The sequence below is a fragment of the Lycium barbarum genome, chromosome 8 (assembly GCF_019175385.1).
Source record: "Lycium barbarum isolate Lr01 chromosome 8, ASM1917538v2, whole genome shotgun sequence".
Lineage (NCBI taxonomy): Eukaryota > Viridiplantae > Streptophyta > Magnoliopsida > Solanales > Solanaceae > Lycium > Lycium barbarum.
Window position 1 is genome coordinate 64,493,763 of NC_083344.1, and position 16,668 is coordinate 64,510,430.

Here is a 16,668-nt window from a genome sequence, read left to right on the forward strand (position 1 = left end):
TAAAGATAAGTCTAAGCCTAAATATTCTAAAGCAAGATATGATGTCCATGAAGTTAATGATCCTATTTACGATCCCTTGATGTTGTTCATGGTGTACACTAACCTTAAAATGGTTGTCCTTTCAAAGTGAGATATGATAATTATGATCACTCTATAATGTAATCGGGGGTTCACGACCTTACGTCACCCCGACATAGCCATAGTTGCCATCAAGTTCTAATGTATGTTTTAACGATAAATGTATGATGATGCTAAGTTTATGATAAGGCTACGATTAGCTTATGATAAGGTCCTGATATGTCTATGAGATGTATGATAATGATAAGTTTATGATGAGCACATGATGGTATGATTCCACGGTGCCTAAATGGCTGGGCATGTCACCGCGAAGGCGGGCTGCATACGATTCCACTGTGCCTAAATGGCCGGGCATGTCACCGCTAAGGCGGGCTGCTTATGATTACACCGAGCCTAGATGGCCGGGCATGACACCACTAGTGGGCGGCGTGTGATGGTACCCGGGCGCGGGTTAACGATGATGATACATGTGAGATGATGATATAGGTGATATGTATAAAATGTATTTACTCTTAAAGGTTAAGGAGTTTATATCTTAATCTTATGTCTTATGATTTCTCTATTATGTTCATTTTTTTCATGCCTTACATACTCAGTACAATGTTCGTACTGACGTTTTTTTCTTTGGACGTTGTGTTCCTGCCCACAGGTAGACAGGGAGGTGATCCAGATTCGTAGGAGCTATCAGCAGACTTTATGAGCACTCCATTGTTCCGGAGGTGCCATTGATTAATCATTTTGTATATATATATATATGTTTTGAGCACGACGGGGTCCTGTCCCGTCCATATGTCTAGTACTCTAGTAGAGGCTCGTAAATACGTATGTGTGGGTAGTATGGTCTCATGATTTCCTTATTGTACATGTATTATTTTGATAGCGGAAGGGCTTATGTATATAAAGGTAAATATATTTCAAAGTGAGATTGGTTTTCCCTATGATTATGAGCATGAGAATAAGTATGATAACTACCGATATGAGTGGTGTTCGGTAGTTAGTTCCAGGTACCCATCATGGCTCCTTGTCGGGTCGTGACACTTTGAGTATTTGGTAATGCCATTTGGGTTGTTAAACATCAACAATATTACAAGGCTTGATGAATGCTGTGTTTCAAGAATTTCTCAGGAAATATGTTTTGGTTTTCTTTAATGGTAGTTTGATGTATAACAAATCAATAGAGGAACATGTGGGACACCTCAGGCCTGTATTGTGGAGATGAAGAAACATCAACTGATGGCCAAAGAAAGCGAATGCTTTTTTGGAGTTCAAAGAATTGAATATTTGGGGCATTCTATTGTTGATAAGTTAGCATTTTTGCCAACTTATGCTACTTGTTTATGATAAATTCTTGCCTCATTTGTGAGCTTACTGAACTAATAATGGTTTGAATGATGTAATTTTAGGTTTGGAGAGCTTTTGATGAGCATAAGGAGTGGAATAGCTTCAAATACTTGAGAAAATTGGACATGATGGCCAAAATTTGAAGAAAAGAGGCTAAAAGAGCAAAGGGAAAAATCTGAGTGTGCCACATAGCCATCCACGCAAGCACCCACGTAGCCACCCATGCATTCTAGGAGAAGAAAAAATAGGTTTTGAAAGTACCCCAGCTGCTTACATGGCCATGCAGTTGAGCCACATACCTGGGCGAAAAGGGTCTTTTTGCCACATTTTTGGACAACTTTAAATAGATTTTTAGGGCACTTTCTTATATCATCTTGGTACCTTTGAGCTAAGTAGAGCCTCCATAGATACTTTTGGCAAGTTTTGAAGGATTTCACCATAGAGTATCAACTTTCTTCCTTAATTACTCTTTGATTATGTCTTTATTTTAATTTTATCTTGTATTTTCCATTTTTAGTATGAGTAGCTAAACTCCATAGCCAGGGTTGTAAACTCTTTTGGCGTTAATATGAATGGATGTTAGCTAATCTAGCTTATCAATACTTGGTTTTTGATTATCTACTTGTTTGCATTCTTATTTGTAAATTTGGTGGTTGCAAACACTAGATTAAGCCCTACATATCCATTTCTTGCTTGTAAGAGTGGAAATTGGATTGGGTAATTAACAAGTAGCAAGGAATTGAGTATATTAAGGAATTATTATGCTTGATTAGTGAAATCGAACTAGGAATAGGGAGATTTCTACTTGAATTTTAACAATTGGGTCATATTGTGGTCTTTTGGGTTTGGAAAACTTATAAGATAAGCTTGCTATAATTGGAAAATTCTAGTGAGTGATTAGCAATTTAATCATAGTCATTAATCCTGTGTACTTAAGCAAGATTACTTATATTCATGAATTAGCTATGCCATATTGAGGTTACAACCCTGGTCACTCTTTTAATTGAAAACAAACAAAATATTTCTTGCATTCTAAGCGTTCGACAAAATTCTTAGCTTAGTATAATAGTCTAGTTTTAGAATTAATTGTTCAAATCAACTCTCTTGTTTGAAGAATACTTTAGGAAATTCTAAATTCTCACGGAGTTTGACATCTTAGCACACGCATACGTGGGATCGACCCCAACCATTTGTTGGGTTTATTATTGCTACGACCGTACTATACTTTGAAGTGTAGGATTGGACGTTACCAACTATCGGGGAGGGGGTTTCTACAGATCCTCAAAAGATATTAGCTGTTCAAAACTGGCCACTTCCTACTACACTCAAACAGTTGAAGGGATTTCTTAGATTGGAAAGCTATTATAAGAGTTTGTCCAGGGATATGGAATCACTAGCAAACCTTTGACAGATCTTTTGAAGAAGAACGGTTTCAGATGGTCCTCTAATGCAACTGTTACTTTTGAACAATTGAAAGCTGCTATGGTTAAACCTCCTATTTTAGCACTTCCAAATGCTAACAAGAAATTCCTTGTTGAAACTGATGGCAATGATTATGGCATAGGTGTTGTGTTGATGCAACAAGGACACCCTATTTCTTTCATAAGCAAGACTTTATCATCTAGACATATGTTATGTCTGTATATGATAGAGAACTTCAAGCCATGGCTCATGCAGTTACTAAATGGTCACAATATCTATTTGGTCAGAAGTTCATCATAAGAACTGATCAGAAGGCTCTAAAGTTCTTGATTGAACAGAAATTACACACAAATTTCCAACTGATGTGCTTAACCAAACTGATGCCATTTGATTATACCATTGAGTATAATAAGAGAACTTAGAATAAAGTTGTTGATGCACTCTCAAGAGTGATAGGTTCATATTTACTTGCATTAGTTATTACTAATACTAGTTCAGAGTTGCTCCAGGCCATTAAGACTAGATGGACTTCAGATGTGGAACTAAAAAATATGATTGAACAATTGCTGTTTGATCTAACTGTAATTTCCCAATTCACTTGGACCAACAATCAGTTAAGTAGAAAAGACAAGTTGGTAATTGGTAAGGATGATCAGTTGAGGCATACTAACATGACATTATGGCATTTTACTGCTCATGGGGGTGATTCTGGGGTGGAAGCTACTTTGAAAAGATTCATGACATTGTTCTATTGGAAAGGCTTGAGAAATGATGTCAAAGATTTTGTCCAAAAGTGTTATATTTATCAAAATAGTAAGGCTGATTTAGCTGCATATCCTAGTCTACTGCAACCACTCAGAATTCCTAAAGTAGTATGGTCCCAAATCAGCATGGCTCTCATAGATGGGTTGCCTAACTCCCATGGTTATGAGGTCATCTTGGTTGTAGTTGATAGACTCAGCAAGTATGGTCACTTTCTTCCTTTCAAACATCCTTACACAGCTTAGTCAGTAGCTCAGCAATTCATGGATGTCATTGCTAAGTTATGTGTTATATCTCGGAGATTCGGACTTTTGCATTGTAGGTAGACCAACGTGAGTTTTAGGTGAACATGAAATCCTTATGAGATTAAGGAGAGTATTTTATGACTTTAACCACGTACCATACGATTTTGAAGTCATATGAATCAGTGAAACTAAGTTCGTCGCAGGAAGTGGAATGTAAATCATGTTTGGGAAGGTTTCTCAACAAGTGAGATATAATTTGATTATTAATGTCTTGAGGGGGAGCTATAAGGCCCCTTAGTTGGTTAATGAAGTGTTATGAGAGTTCCAACAAGGTTCCATAAGGATTGGGGGCTGAACGAATAGACGAGAATAAGTTTTGAAAAGAAAATTGATCGTATAATTGGCTGACCCCCTCCGTAGAACAATTCCAGAAATGGGTGACCCTCTGGTGGGATTATACAGTCCATTTATACGGACCATTTATACGGCCTGTATAATTGGCCGTAGATCCGGGTCGGGCTAGATTTCTTTTTTGTTATATATGGCCACCCTTGTTCATTTATTTCATTTCCTAAATTTCCCCAAGTCTTGAAAGCTCTAGAACCTTCCTCCAAGCATACCCACACAAACCCAAGAGAGATCATAGATCAAATAGCAAGAATCAAGAGATTCAAGTGTTAGAAGACTCACTAGGGTTTGTTGAATTCAAGAATTCCTTAGGTGTTGAAGTTAGGGTTTCATTCAAGGTTGTAACTTGATCCAAAGCTCATTCCTATATGATAAAAGGTTAGTGTTCATGACTATCTTCGTATTATTGAGAATGTTTGGTTGTAATCGACTTGTTTGAGGAAAGAAAGTGAAAAAGGAAGTTCAAATGTGGATTTGACGATATTAGAAGTAGTAGATGAACTTGAGTCATAATTATTGGAGTACTTTGGGTATTATCTTGCTATGAATGGTAGTAATGATGATGAGGAAGTGTGGTACGATTGTATATAGAGTTGTGTTGAAATTGTTGTTGTGTGTCAATTATGAAAAGGAGTTTTGGGCATGTAATGAAGTCTCTTAATTAAGAAATTGATAATAATGTCATTGTTGAGTCGGAGCTGTTTTATGATATAGTGAAAGTCGATAAAACAGAGGAAATACTGCCCAAATTTCGTTATTTCATTAATTATGCTAGTTGGAACTTAAGTTGTGTCTTCTAGACCTAATCTTAGTGTAAGTCCTCTTGAATGTAGACTTTGCGAACTTGGAAGGAGAACGTCAAGTGATTGAGGAGATGTTAAGGTATGTTAAAGCTGACCTTTCTTTCATTTTTGGCATGATCTTATGATATGAACCAACAAGCGAGTAAACGAGCTTCCATATTACTCTATTCTTAGAAGTACTAGGAGAACTTCAGTCATTGATATTCTTATACCCCGCTATGATTGTTCTGTCACGACCCAACCCCGTGGGCCGCGACCAGTGCCCTAGCTGGGCACCTATACGTACCCGATACCCAAATTAGCATATTATCAGAATAATAATATAATAATAACATTAGTGGATGCTACAGAATTTAGCCGAAGAGCAGACTTGGCACACAGAAGCCGATAAGGCTATCATAAAACAAAACATCCCAAACATATGTACAGAACCCACACAGATGTATCCACAGACCTCTACAGAACATATCATAATCATAAGACGGGACAGGGCCCCGTCATACCCTGAACAAAGTACATATCCCGATAGCAGTAACAGACTGCACCAAAAGATGGGCTCTGTAGAAGAGAGCACCCCAAAATAGCAGAAATGGGATCCTAAACGTGTGGATCAGCAAACCTGTCGTCTGTACCTGCGCGGCATGAAAACGCAGCCCCCGAAGAAAGGGGGTCAGTACGAAATATGTACTGAATATGCAAAGCGGAATCACGGAAGTCAAATCATAATGGTTACAGAAAATGAGTTCAGAATCCAGAGTGTCAAATGCATATTTCCAAAACAGGCAGAATGCATACAGAAACATATGTCATATCATATCATATCCGGTCCCTGCCACGGGACTCGGCAGACAGAATGTGGCCACCCTCCCGACGCTGGTGCCACTATACAGAGAAATCAGAAAAAGGGGCGTGGCCCCGTATCATATAATGTCATATCAAAATGGCCATAACAGATCAGATCAGAATAGGCGGACATGGCACATCATACTCCACAGACCCATGTACGCGTATACCTGCCCCCTCACATCGGGACGCGGCGAACAATGCAGAGAATTACGCTTGACAACATATCCTGGCCCGGGCTCAGTGTGGGAAACATTGGGACATCCACGAATGGAGTAGTGAGAGACTAATGCAATTTAAAAATATCATAAGTATTTTCAAAGACTCGATGAGGCGTAGCAAAGACAAACAAATCAAATGGAGTCGGACGGAATCATAATAAATGTATTCCAGATATCATAATAAATTACAGAAGTCTAACTTTCCCGAAGTCATTCCGGGTGTCAAAAAAATGTATAAGGTTTAATAGAATATTTAAAATAATATTCGTTAAGCGATTAGTAGGGTAATTAAAACATTTCTTTCAAAAATCGCTTAAAAAGGAAGCTTTAGCATATTAGGGGTAATACCGTAAATAGTGGGCCCATCTCGGGACAAATAAGGCGGCGGGCTCAAATTGTGCCCTCTAAGCATATAGTGTCACCTAAAGAGGTTATACAGACATTCTATGACTTTCTGAATAATTTAGAGCAAGTTTGCATAATTTCAGAAAAAGCGTATCAAAGAGGTTCAATTCTACTGAAGGAAAAACTGAAATTTTGTCTTGCGGATTCCGAGGGCCAAGAGGTCCTTTGAGGCCCGGATCCGACCCTAATACACTAAGGGCATGCCAAGGGAAGAATTGGGTTTGTTTTACATACCTTTCATGCTCCTTAAGCCTTTCCAATCTCACTTCCCGTTTCGTCGAAAAACTGCAATTGGTCAAGTTTACCAATTGTGAATTATTAATGCCATTATTTCAACTTAAAGCATATTTGGCTACCGAAATTTTGGCAGCACTTCCCCTATACATATGACACCCCGAGAATTCAACTCGGCTATAAATCATCAACAACAACCCAAACGACAACAACAATATCAACAATGAACATTAAAAACACAAATATCCTTCAACTAGTCATTTTTCTCACAAGTTGACATAATCTTCAATTCAACCCAACTTTCAACTAAGATCATAATTTCGTATTCAACAACCATCATGATCATCACCATATAAATCTAAAGACATCTCATACCATTTCCCTTAGGATATACACTTGATATACATGATATACACTTTTCCGCCAAAAGCATAACTTATGCAAAACATCAAATCTTTGGCATATAATTTCATAACAAGTTTCCAACTTCCAAATTCATCAATGAACATCATAATTCACAACCAAACACTTCATTTCCTTAATGTCGGAAAATCATACTAAAACGACATAAGTGTTCACATTCCAATTCAACACAAACTTATATCATTCTAGCTTAATTCACATTACAAACATCACAATACCAACACTCCAACACATTACACAACTTGATTCATATTTATTCCAAGACCATTACACCACACGGCCATATGCTCATTTTGCAACATCAACTAAATTCATCCAACTTTCAATTCCCATATGCATTTCATTACAATCATGACTAGATTATAACATAAATTCAACACATAGAGGCTATATATGTAGTATATACCCACGGCCACACACTCACACACACACCCACTTTGCAAACTTCTATTTCTTCATACAATCAACACATTTCCATAAACTACAACACAATCAAAACTTCATAACACCAATAAAAGGTAGAAATTCTTACCTTTTCTTCAAGTTTTCTTCACTTGGACTTGTGTTCAACTTGGAGATTCTAGAGCTCCCCACTCCAAACCAACTATACCAAGATGCAAGGAAACCTTGAATTAGTAGGAAATCAACAAGATTTGAATTTTTGGGACAAGATTTTTGAGGGCTATTTTTGCCCCTCAAACCCGAGAACCTCACTTTCTCTCCTCTACTATTTTTTTGCTCTTGCTTGCTTCTAATGGATACACATGAAGACTTTGTCTTCTTATATAAAGTTGTCACATGCCATGCACATGACATAATTAATTTGGGCTTGGGCCAAGGCCAACTATGGCCGGCCACCCTTGTCTCTTTGGGCTTCAATTTGTTTCACATTTTGCAAGCCCAATAAGGTGTGGATCGTATTTTGTAATTCCCGAAACTAATTTCCAAAATTCCAAAATTACCCTTAGCCTTGTCCCACGCTTTCATGATTCTATTCTTTCATGCATAACTCCTATGTTCAACAAAATATCAAATTTGACATTATATCTCCAAAAATCCAATATTTCCAAGTTTTTTCCAAACGTGTGAAAACACGGGATATAACATGTTCCTTCTGTTCATGGGTCATTGATGATGTTAGCTCAAAGGATGTTCCTCGGAGGTAGAACGACCTTATGTCACTCCGATATTTCTTTGTATCCAGTTTGTTCATGCATTGCATTCATTTATATCTATGTGCATATTGACCTATGACCAGAAGACGTTATATACGCGTATATTATATGTATATGGGGTATGGGAAAAGGAATAGGAGTTATATACGCATTACCACCTGATCAGCTGGTGCACAGAGATGATCATATATGGATCGGGCTGCACGTTCCACAGCGATATCTATTATGATGATATATGGATCGGGTCGTACGTTCCTCGGCACTAACATATGATGTATGGATCGGGCCGTACGTCCCTTTGCACTAACAGCTATATTATGACCTATGCATATCATACAGCCTGCGAGGCACTTTTATGTTATACAGATGTTCCAGATGTTCAGTTACAAATGCATTCGGATATGGAGATTTAGCTTTCATGTTCAGATGTCTCTCATGATTCTGATGTACTTGATGTTCTTATGCCTTACATACTCAGTACATTGTCCGTACTGACTCCCCCATTGCTTGGGGGACTACGTTCATGCCTGCAGGTGCAGGTAGACAGGCAGGTGGTCCTGCTCAGTAGGACCTTTACTCAGCAGTAGTTGGTGCGCGCCATTTGATCCGGAGCTACAGTCTATTTTGGTACGCCATTCTTTGGAGATGTATATGCATATGGGTAAGAAGGGGCCCTGTCCCGTCCTTTGTATAGTTTTCTATTCCATTAGAGGTCTGTAGACAATTGTATGTATTTGACAGATGATGTAACCTTATCGGCTCCTACTCTTTTGTGTATAGCATATGTAGCGGCCTGTCACGACCCGACTAGGGGGCCGCGACGAGCACCCGGTGTTAGCCCACCCGGGCACCCCTTAGCTTAATCTTATGCTCGCATCTAGGTGGACCACATAATTAGATATGCATTTCCTTTCATTCATCAAACTAGCCCCTTTGGGCGACATTACCGTTATATCGTAATTGGCATCTAGGCCACATCAAATGTACATAGGCCAACGTGGCCGACAAAATGATATACAAAACATGGGCCGACAAGGCCAGACATATCTAAACGTATACACGTGACTACGAGCCTCTAAGAAGAGTATGACATAACACATGAGCGGGGCAGGACCCCGCTATGCCCATAATCATATATGCAAAAGAATAAGTATCCAAAAGCTCTGGCTCCGAGGGAATGGAGCTCTGCTATGCGATCTCAGAATAAGCAGCTATGGATCAAGTCTGTCTCCCTATGCACCTGCGAGCATGACGCAGCGTCCACAAACAAAAGGACGTCAGTACGAAGAATGTACTGAGTATGTAAAGCATGATCTACATCGATATATAAGCATAATGAACAACATATGAAATAACATAGGAGGGGAGACAATAATATCATCGTCATGGCACTTACTTGCCTTACATAGGGACTTTCCATTTCTCAAATGTGTTAGTATACATACGTCATCATCCGTATCCCCTAATAGTGCTCGTACCATACTTGTGCTCGTATTCGTATACATGTCCTTATTCGTATTCATATACATAGTATTATCACATTCATATTCATGTTATATACATAGTCATTTCATATACATAGCATTTACATAACATACCCGACCTCGTAGGATCGGTGTTTCATACATACTTGGCCAACCAAGGCTCAAGGTTACTCATACCTGGCCCTACCGAGGCTTCAGGGTTATCCGTATCTTCTGCAGAGGTGTGCGCGCGTTTCATAATCGTACATACTCTATACATATTCATATACATATATTCTACCCGGCGTTATAAGCTCGGGGTTTCATTATAGCCCTTCATAGTCATACATAAGTATAATAGCCCTTAGGCACCCTTAACATCATTATTAATATCATTATCGTTACCATCATCATCATTATTGCTACTTGTATATCATAGGCTTACTCGTCATATGAGGTGCGTAGTACAATCGTCGTACATATCAAGGATCGTGAGCTTATGAGCTCGGAATATCAATCATTTGGAGACAACATGCTCATATAGAGGAATTAGGAATTTTGCCAAGAACCATGCCTTATGAAAAAAGGGTTAGCCTTACATACCTTTTCATCGGACTATTCTACACTTGCACGTCCCCTTCCAATGTTAGCGTTTCTACCTTCATTAATATCATAACAATGGCCATTAGTCATTCACATTATCCACATTATCTAGATTTCTCACTTTGTTTCTAATTCACCCATGTTCAAGGTCATAACACCCAACTTCGTCCATTCGTCTAAAGTTTCTAGTTCATGATCTTAATACCATTTATAACATGTTCATATCACAACACAACAACATTCATGATTCAATTCAAACTATTCCTCAAAATGTCACTATCCATCATTCATAACCCATCTTACCATATTTTCTACAATCCATGTATTTTAATTCTCCAATACCTTAAACATCATGTAAATATCATGAATCTTACCTTAGAAGTTGTAGGAACAAGCTTTAGTTGATAATACCCCACTTTGAGCAAAACCCTAGTTTATCTCCATTTGGATTTCTTGACCTTGGATCACCCTTGATGGTTTCCTTACTCTTGATTCACTTGTTTAATGTTGTTGATGACTTATAATCCTTGAAAACTTGTATAATGGATGTAGAGAGATGTTTTAGAGAGAAGGAGTGTAATGTAGAAATGAAATAAAACAAGTCTTGGTCCCCTTATTTAATGACTTAAAAATTTGTGTTGAAGTGAACAGTGGTCGTAAACCATGGTTTACGACCCGTATTGCAGTTTATGGACCGTCCCTCGTGGTCGTCTTTACCCTTTTCCAGAACCAGAAACTTTAGACTGCAACCATGGTGATTTACGACCATGGTTTATGGGCCGTAAATCACTTTACTGTCCGTAAACCAGGTCGCATTTTACCATTTCCTCAACTGGCAGAAAGTTGAAGTTTTGCATGCCAGTTTACGACCTTTTGTGTGTGTGTTTGTGTGTGTGTGTGTGTGTGTGTGTGTTTGTGTGTGTGTATATATGTACAGTTTGTACAAAGTTCATGATGTCACCCTTTCATGAGTCAGTATATTTCAGAGTGAGTGATTTGTAGGCCCTTGTTATCCAGGTACAAGTATAGGGGTGTTTGGTCATTAGGGATCAGGCACTCGTCATGACTCACCGGCATAGGTCGTGACATTATGTGGCCTATGGATGTCATTGTTAGGTTACGTGCCCTGCCAAACTCTATAGACAGTGATAGAGATGCATGTTCTTAAGCACATTTTGGCAAGAATTATTTTCATTACAAGGAGTACAGTTGAACATGTCCTCACCATATCATCCACAATCAGATGGTCAAACAGAGGTCTTGAACTGTCACGACCCAATTTCACTAAGTCATGCGGGCACCTACCTTTCCCACCTCGGTAGGCGAACCATTAACTCAACATTCACAAATAATAGAAAAGCGGAAGAAGTAAAATAGCAAAAGTCTCACAATTATAATATAAATAAGAAAATGCGGAAGTAAATGAAATCCGCCCCAGTCTCTAGTCTGGTCATACAAGAGTATCTAACTAAAATCTACAAGTCTGGAATATCAATAATACATCAAGTCTGAATATGTCTCGGAATAGGAAATAAGACATAAATAAGAAGAATATTCAAGGCGGCAGACGTCTCGTGCTCACCCTGTAGACTCTAAGCAAATCTCGGAGAGACTTTCAGCCACGAGAAACAGAAGTAGATCCAACCTGGAATTTTGCATTCATAAAAGAATGCAGCAAGTGCAGGTCAGTACAAAACCACAGTACTGGTAGGTATCATCGACCGACTAGGTATAGCTAACATAATTCAGACAATAAAGTAAGATAAGCAGATAAATCAACAAGTACAAGTCAACGACAAACAAAACCAAGTACACGTCATCACCTAGGTGGAAGCATCTAAATCCAAGTGTGTCAAGTCTCAATATATCCAATCTGAACCCAACAACATAAGTAAATCACCAGATCATCAAAATATAAGCCATAATGCAATGCAATGCAATAATGTATGAATGCAAATGCAATGCAATGTTGTGTACAAATGTACTCCGGATGGAAGTATCGACGTCTCGGTAGCACAACCCATGGGGGACCCGCGAAGTCCATGTACTCACTTATCCACGATTCCAGGACAATCATCGGACTCTCACATCACACAATCCAGGATTCCGGGACAACCATCGGACATCGGACTACTCATATCACTGGCACACAATCCATGATTCCGGGACAACCATCGGATATCGGACTACTCACATCACTCTCATACAAACTGAGCTTAGCTCATCATAGTGTTTCATCAAGTATCAACAATGTATCAACAATATATCATGAGAGATGTGAATGTGTGCGATGTATGAGTCAACATGGATAATCAGATTAATATCACAAGTACCAAACATGGGTACGCCAACAATATCATGAAAGACTACACAAGTCATATAAAAACACTATTCCCGAAATCAAATACCAACTAGTGGGGCACCACAATATCATGAACAAGATATCTCAATAGTATCAAATATCTACTATTACCACACTGCATCAAGCGAATACCAATAGAGCAATCAAGTCACAGCACAACTGGGTGACTAGCCCCAATTACGCAACAGGGCCCAACCTAAGACAATATCCAACCCAACTTCATACACAAAGGTTTACATTCTGTCTCCGACAATATCATCTAAATATATGCTTCGCTACACGAAGTCTCGCCTAGGGTACGCCATAACCTACCTGGAAGGCCGAACAGCAATATCACCAACAATCACACCTTAGCATTTCATTTCCTTAAGCCCCAATATCAAGAAAGTCTATTCATATTCGAAATGTAGATTAGAAATCATCAAGATCAATACCTATATTGCTATCATTTAAATTGGGTCAAAACCAACCCTAGAATTTGGGGGAAACAGGGCCCACAAGGGCGAAACGGGAAATTTGGGGGTGAATTATCCAATTAAACACTAGGTTATCAAAAACCATCAACTAATTGCTAAATTAACTCAATAATTCATCCAATTTTGAAGTCCAAGCAAAACCCCCAATTTTGGGTATAAACCTTAACTCTTAAATTCAAGAATTTAACACTAATAATGGAAGGTATATGATTAACAACCTTAGATAAATCATAATCTAGCATAAACCCAATCAATTTCATCATTTAAATCAACTTAGGAAGTCTAACCAATTTTATTAACTTCTCAAGAAAGACCTATTAAACCTTCTTCATGAAAAATTCCAATTTTCTACTTTAGAAATCATGGATTAAAGCTTAAACCAAGGGAATGAATCAAAGGAAAATACTTAGATTATGGTTTAGACCTTACCTCCATTGAAAAAACTTGAAGAACATCCTTAAATTCTCTCAAACCCAAGCTTTCAAGATGAGAGAAACCCAAACAACATTAAATGCCAAAAACGCCCAGCTGTTCTGCCTTGTTTTTGGTGCCAAACGGTCCCCAAACTCGCTTTTGATGCCTCCAATGGATTCCTTGTGGAATTTCAGTCAAGTTAGGCTTTTGAATAACTCCATTTGACCTTATAATGAAGGAGATATGTTGGTTTCAAAATTTGGAATAGTGTTGATTTTTAAAAACAAATTCAATAGCAATTTCTTAATTAATCTGAAAAATCTGGCAACCCAATTCTTAGTAAAATGACCATAAATCCCTCATACGATATCGAAACTTGATGATTTCAGTTGCTATGGTTCCAAGATTACGATATGGATATAATGGCTCAGTCAGAAAACGAATCAAAGGCAGTTTCCCCAATATGGTACCCTTTTTTGCTCAAATCTACATCGAAACCGAAAACAATCACCATACAACCCAAACTTATCCAAAACTCATCGAAATCTAACCAAACTTTGTGGACATGTTCAAAATCATCATGCAAACTTATTGAAACTTTCAAAACATCGACACGAGATCATCTTTACCCGATGTTGACCGTAATCAACTCCAATTCTAACTTAACTAGTTTCTCAACCAATGACTCAAATCACACCCGAACCCTTCGAGAACCAAACCAATGACACCACTAAGTCATAAATCACCCTCCGGACCTAATGGAACTGTCAGAATTCGATTACAGGCACGTTTACCCAAAAGTCAACTTCGAGTCAAACGATTTTCGCTTCAAGGCCAAATTTTCTAAAAGTTATTCCAAAATCCAAAATGATGCCTAGGGATCAAAATAGTACTAACAAGGCTCGAAAACGAGTCAACGGGGGCAAAAACAGTAAAAACGCAATAACGACCAAACGGGTCATTACATGAACATATGCTTAGAGACCTATTTAAGGTGTTTTTGTGCTGAGGATGCTACTGGTTGGTTATCTTTTCTACATATTGCTAAGTTTTGGTATAATACTTGCCATTACTCTTCTATTGACATGACACCTTATGAATCAGTGTATGAGAGGCCTCCTCCATTACATTTATCATACTTACTTGGTGAATCTACTTCTACGGAGGTGTATAATGCACTACTCAATAGGAAATTGAAGTTGCAGTTGCTGAAACATCATATGCTCAGAGCCCAGCTGAGGATGAAGCTATAGACTGATAGAGCCTTTATTGTTGTAGATTGTGTTTATTTTAAGTTTCAACCTTATAAACAAGCTACAATTCCTTTTAAGATTTCTTTTTTTCTTTGGAGATGCTGGAAATAAAAAATTCCTACAGATGATGTGTTAAAAAAGATGAATATCAATTTGGTGTCAAGGTGTTGGTGTTGTATAACTCCTATGTCACACCTCGACTTTACTAGGGTGTGATGGGCACCCGACCCCATATCTGGAGCCGAGCGAACCCGCTGACTCTTATTACATAGATGAACTCTCGTATCAATTAAGAAATAAATACATAGTAAGCTCTCAATATATATATATATATATATTTTATTTTATTTTTTTAAGTAAAGTCTATCATCATGTGGGACCCGTGACATGAAACATAGTAACATATTGACTGGTGAAGCCGACTACCAAGCTGACACTCTATACTCATGACTCTGTCTGCAAAGCCTCTAGCATTGAACAAGGACATCATGGCATGGTACGCTGACTCGGCTACACTCCAGGGCCAAGTGGAGCTCGCCAACTTCGCTGGAACACCTTCTATAATGACTTCGGCTCATCTGGGTGTACCTGCGCGGAATGAAACGCAGCCCCCGAAGAAGAGGGGTCAGTACGAGCAATGTACTGAGTATGTAAGGCATGAACGACAACACAATGAGAGGTACCAGTGGAGATAATCACAAAGGAATCATATGGCATCTCATAGGGTACATATCATATCATATCATATCGTATCGTATCATGTTATATCATAGCATATCCTATTGTATCATATCATAGCATGTCATATCATATCATATCATATCATATCATATCATATCCTGTCGTATCATATCATAGCATGTCATATCATATCATAGGGAGACATATAGCATATCATAGGCTGACTGAGATACCTGTACATGTGAATGCCACTTAGGGCGGAAACCATGCATGCTTATTTGCTCATATCATATCATTGCGCCAAACAAGTCAGCTCGCCAACATTGCGCCGAAATATGTCGGCTCGCCCATATATCCCGCGTCCGGGCATCCCGCGTCCGGGATGATAATGCCAGCTGACCAGGTGGCGATGAAACATGTTTCCCTTCCCCATGTCCCCATATACATGTATAGCATGCATGAGAGCCCAAGGAAAGTCATGTGTCTATCGGAGTGACGTAAGGTCGGTAACCTCCGATTGTATTATGGAATCGTCTTGGTCGTCATGTCTCGCCTTGAAGGAACAATTATAAGGCGAGACTATCAATGAAGAATATCATCACGGGGAAACATGAAACAGGATCATAACATTTTATTTCATATACTTTGAAACCTTCAAAATAGTTATTATACAAAAATAGCTTAACATTTCATATCGTCGTATTCATGTTAAGAACATATCCTTGGCATATTCGTCATAGACACTTTCTCATGTCTGGCTTCATTATTGTCATCATAACTCCGTAGTCGTTGTTTTAGTTATAAAAACTTTCAAAATCGTAAAACTTGGATTTTGGAGAAAAATGAATATTTTGGAAAACATTTATAACTTTTGGAAAGGAAATCATGGTTTGAATTCATAACTTCTAGCTTTTGAAAACAAGGACTTTATGGGGAACATTTATAAGACTACATCATAGGATTCATGCCATAGAAAGAAAGAGCTTAGCCTTACATACCTGCGCCACGCCTTACTAGCTACGCTTATTCATCCAACTTGTTAATCTACATTCAAAG